The sequence below is a fragment of the Solanum dulcamara genome, chromosome 6 (genome assembly GCF_947179165.1).
Source record: "Solanum dulcamara chromosome 6, daSolDulc1.2, whole genome shotgun sequence".
Classification (NCBI taxonomy): Eukaryota; Viridiplantae; Streptophyta; class Magnoliopsida; order Solanales; family Solanaceae; genus Solanum; species Solanum dulcamara.
The window spans coordinates 30355437-30361303 of NC_077242.1; the positions used below are offsets into that span (position 1 = coordinate 30355437).

Sequence of the window (5867 nt, forward strand, 5' to 3'; positions counted from 1 at the left end):
GCCTTACACAAGAAGTTATACTTAGTATTACTAATAACAGTACAATTCAAAAACGGGTCTTTTAATAAGAACAAACACCTCCTCTTTGTCCTAATGATAAATTTTTTGTTGTTAAACACCGTCATATCACCGTAGGATACCTTAAATAATTTATTAACGGAGCGAAATACAAACCTCACCTTGCTTTGGAGAGAATCGGTAGCTCTCTTCTCTCTTCTTTTAGGTTTATCTCTCAACTTATCTTTTAATTTCTAAGTGTATGATGCTGAAAAATGAAAGGCTAGTCATCAATATACATATATATAGTCCCTTAGGAGGTGACACATGACATCCCCAAGGGGTAACATGTGGCATCCCCCTAGGACGCGACCTCACACCATATAGCCAATTATACACTACCACATGGCAGCATGGGGGCCACTCCAAGGTGTGTCACCTGCTCCTCCATGTCACTTTCATGTGCTACCATATGTACCTATCACGTGCTTCCATGTGTCAAGTAGGTGAGTCACCTACTTGCTTCAAGTAGGTGCGTCGTTTCCTTATTTCTCTTCCGTGGGTTCGTAATCTCATCACACTTTAAGAGACTATGTATTCCTTTCTACTTAATCTCAACATGCACTCGAGTAGCTTAAGTACGTAAGACCTCCTAGTTGGTAGCTTACGCGAGTCAATCGAGTCCTATGACTCATTTCTCAGCCTCCAACTCCTTTCAAATTTTTATAACCTTATTTCTAATCTTCCCTATTATTGGGGTATCTTATTCTCCCCTCGTTAGAGTTGTTTGATAGTATTATAGAATATCCTACTCACATGACGACTTCTAAGAAACTTATGAGCCTTCCCTAAAACTTAAGAAGATTAATAAGCGTTCCAAGGTACCAAAGTACAGGGTGTAACATTCTTCCCCCCTTTAGAACATTCGTCCTTGAATGTGAACCAAAACCTTCCTCCAGATCTTATAATGACTTTATGGAGAGTTCCTCTATCCCGTTGCCATAACATATACCCTTATTGAGCCATCAATATCAAAGTTTCAAAGGTTAGGATTACCTGTAGACGTAGGGAATAGGTACGGATACTTGTGTTTCATTTCCTCTTTCGTTTTTCAAGGGGTCACCCATCCTAGTACTACTCTCGCCCAAGCACGCTTAACTTTAGAGTTCTGATGGGATCCGGTGCGTTAGTGCTGGTATGATCACATCCATCCTTTGTGGGGTCTCATTTGAAGTTTAAGAATTCCCATGTACACATGATAGCATCAGTTGATTTTCTCTTATGCTTGTATTTCTCTTGTCCACTTCCCCCCTTTAGGGTGTATCCATGTCATTGTCTATTTATTTCTAACATTCCAAATTCATAGGAGTTCTTTCTAACCTATTTAGTATACTACGTTATTTCCATATCTTTCTTTACATCCCCTATACTTTGGGTGACCCATGTAAGAAACCTTAATACAATCATGAGGTGCTTAGAATCCTCAATTTACAGTACCAACTCCAGTATTGAACACTGGTACTCAAGTAATATCCTTAATGTAAAAGTGTATTCAAAGCCACATTCTATTTATCCCGATAAGTAATTAGCTTGTGCTCATAATTGGTTCAAATTCTCCACTCGGGAGCACTTATACTTTAATGATCTATGTTTCATGCTTCGTCATAATACTAGTCTTATTCCAATGGATACCACTTGACCTTTTATTCTGAACATTCTCTATAAATCTGTGTAAGTCTTTCTTATCCATTCTCTATTTGCTTTTCTGTCTTTCACTTAACTTATTCTGCTTTAAAAATTTCACTGTACGGGCACGCACTCATAGTCTAGTTTGTCATACTTGTTTTCCCTTCTCTTACTGACCCTCAAGTTTTCTCCTATTTCCCTATAGAGGAGATTTCTCGCCCTTTCCGTTTTTTGCTACGTATATATCACAATATCAATTCAGTTGGTACCTTAATGTATTGTTCTATCCAGATCTATCAATCTTCCTTAAATCATCTTCTTAGGGTCACAAGTCTTTTCCTACTTTGGTTTACCATATTAATATCAACCTCCTAGTATCTATTGCCATCAATTCAGCAACTAACTTATTTCTCGAGGTTAGCCATACTCATGGTTTATCCAAATTTCATTATTATTATGGGCACAACCTTTCAAGACATACTACAGCCCTATATCTCATTCTCTTTCCATTTGTTTGGATAATTTGGGAAGAGTTTCCTCTGCATTTCTTACTATCTCAAACCTTCATGCAGAAAATACCAACAGTGCCTCACAGGGCAAACACACATATATATACATCTATATGTATCATATTATATCATATCGCAGCCTCACAGGGTGCCCAATATCAACAATAGTATAGAATGATGGACTTACCTTACATGTCCAACTCGAACTACGTATGTTAGTCTTTTCGTCCACTTTTCCTTTCAATTTATGATTTTACATGTCAATCGTATTTCTATACCTTACCTGGCACACCTCTCTCATACGTTGGCTTACCTCCTTGCTTTGTAACTTCCCATATCGTCAGTCATTTTCTTCTATCGACGTTGTCTTTTATCTAAAATTAGAGGTTAGAAAATTCCATTTCCTATGACTCGGCTCTATCGCACGACCTTAGAAATGAAAGAAAGGAAACTTCCTAAATGTCTTGTAGCCTCCTGTTTATAAATGTGGTGCTCAACACATCGATAATCAAGACTCTACTAGACATAGTCTATAGACACTCCGAGGACGAACTGCTCTGATACCACTTCTATCATGACCCAACCCATGGGCCGCGACTGGGGTCCGACCTAGACCTCTATACACATACCTATCAATTGTAGTCAAATAGAACTATGAACAAGAGATACTACTAACAAAAACCCCACTAACTTAAAACTTTTTCATGTACATGTAGCCTCTTTCATTCGTATCATACTAAAAAAGGGCACGCAAGCCGACAAGGCTGCCACAATGTCAAAACATGTAGCCTCTTAGGGTCACAAGTCTTTTCCTACTTTGGTTTACCATATTAATATCAACCTCCTAGTATCTATTGCCATCAATTCAGCAACTAACTTATTTCTCGAGGTTAGCCATACTCATGGTTTATCCAAATTTCATTATTATTATGGGCACAACCTTTCAAGACATACTACAGCCCTATATCTCATTCTCTTTCCATTTGTTTGGATAATTTGGGAAGAGTTTCCTCTGCATTTCTTACTATCTCAAACCTTCATGCAGAAAATACCAACAGTGCCTCACAGGGCAAACACGCATATATATACATCTATATGTATCATATTATATCATATCGCAGCCTCACAGGGTGCCCAATATCAACAATAGTATAGAATGATGGACTTACCTTACATGTCCAACTCGAACTACGTATGTTAGTCTTTTCGTCCACTTTTCCTTTCAATTTATGATTTTACATGTCAATCGTATTTCTATACCTTACCTGGCACACCTATCTTGTGACTTGGCTTACCTACTTGCTTTGTAACTTCCCATATCGTCAGTCATTTTCTTCTATTGACGTTGTCTTTCATCTAAATTTAGAGGTTAGAAAATTCCACTTCCTATGACTCGGCTCTATCGCACGATCTTAGAAATGAAAGAAACGAAACTTCCTAAATGTCTTGTAGCCTCTTATTTATAGATATGGTGCGCAACACATCGATAATCAAGACTCTACTAGACACGGTCTGTAGACACTCTGAGGACGAACTGCTCTGATACTACTTTTGTCGCGACCCAACCTGTAGGCCGCGACTAGGGTCCGACCTGGACCCCCGTATGTATACCTATCAACTGTAGTTAAATATAACTATGAACAAGAGATACTACTCACAAAAATCCCACTGAGTTAAAACTTTTTCATGTACATATAGCTTCTTTCATTCGTATCATACCATGAAATGGCACACAAGCCGACAAGGCTGCCACAATGTCAAAACATTTACAACATGCCTTATAGGCACAACCAAAATAAACTCATAAACAACGTACTTACATATGTCTACAAACCTCTAAGAATAGTAACAGTGTCATATGGCGGAACAGGGCCCCTGCCGTACCCCTGAATAAACCAATATATTCTTTAAAATATCAGCACCAAAAGCTAGGCTCCAAAATGGTGGAGCATTTCTAACATAGCTAAGTGGAAATCCTAAGCTGACAGATTCCCAACACGTGTACCTATACCTGCGGGCATAAAATGCAGCCCCCCCAAAGAAAGGGGGTCAGTATGATACATGTACTCAGTATATAAAGCATAAAATATCATAATTAAGACAACAACTAAAATAAGGATGCAGGACAGAAGGGTAATAGTTAGTAAAGCACTATACCTACACCTTATAACAAGAGGGCATGTACATCATCCTCATATATCATATCCAGCCTGCAGTGGTATCGGTGTCACTATATCTTCGTATACGGCATCATACAATCGTATACGGCATCATCTCATATGTTACAAATACATCATTATGTTTTCATATGCATGTCTATCTATCATATCCGGCCCTTTAGTGAGGGATTCGGTCAAGAGAGTAATATGCATCTATATCGTACGGTTACCCTCTCATACCATCATATCTTATCATACCGTACCCGACCCATTATGGGTATCGGTGTTATAATCATATCATCATATACCATACCTGACCCACTAGGGGACTCGATGTTATAGTCATCATATACCATACCTGGCCCTTTATGGGACTCGGTGTCATTATCATATACTATACCCGGCCCTTTATGGGACTCAGTATCATTATCATATACCATACTCGGCCCTTTATGGGAGTCGGTGTCATTATCATCCACACACAGGTAGATCTTTATTCGAAACTTAATAAGGTAGTCATATAGACTATCATTAGTGGATCAGGATAATAATCATCTCGGTGACCTTTGAGTTCCCCTAGGGCTACATTAAGTGAAGTATTTGGAGTTATAGAAACATTTTAGGGAAATGCCAACTGTCTTAAGGAAATCGGGGACTTCTGTCATCCCCGAGTCTTTAATAAGGGAGATTTACATCCCACTACTAATCGATATATAGACAATTTAGGGAAGGTAGCTCAACTACTTTAAGAGTTTGACACCCGAAAGTGAGTAAGAGACATGAATCACATTCAGAGCTAAAAAATAGAATTACTCTAGAGCTTGTGTCATATATCATCTATCCTTGAGCCAGGTCGAAAGGAGGAAGGGATAGGCTTGACATATTTAACACTTTCCACCCTATAGGAGTTTGAGAGACAATAACTCAACTATTATGGGAGTTTTAGTATCCGTAGGTGCATAGGAGTTAGGCAGCATGCTCGGGGATTTGTGCGTGGGATTATTCCTTACTTGCACACATATATATACACATTACACTTCTATTAAGGATATTCCAAGAGGAAGGAGATAGCTTTACATGCCCTTTATGTTTCATCATGGAGGAGATAGTCGAAGGCACTATCTTAATTTGCATAGGAGCTCTCACCTCAATTGGTAGGTAGGAGTCGTGAGTCATATTCAAAGCTTTATGAGTAGGTGTATCCTCACATTTCATATACACATCACACCTGAAACTATGACATGCCAAAATTAGGGAAAGAGGTGCTTTACCTACATTACATTTTATCATATAACAGCCTTAAAAGGCAATAACTCAACTATTACAAGAGTTCTACCATCACAAAATGGATGAAAATTATGAACTATACTCGGAGATTTATGAATGGAACTATCACCATGTCTCATATACAAACCATTTGTAACTTAAATCTAAGACATGCCAGAAAGAAAGAAGAATATCTTTACATACTTATGCTAGAAACATGCCAAGAGAAAGCTTCACATACCTCTTATCG

General features: G+C 38.4%; 1 pseudogene; it reads right to left on the minus strand.

Moving 5' to 3' along the window:
* Positions 1-1084: 1084 nt before the first annotated feature.
* On the minus strand, positions 1085-1206 carry LOC129893703 (5S ribosomal RNA; annotated as a pseudogene).
* Between the last annotated feature and the right edge of the window lie 4661 nt (positions 1207-5867).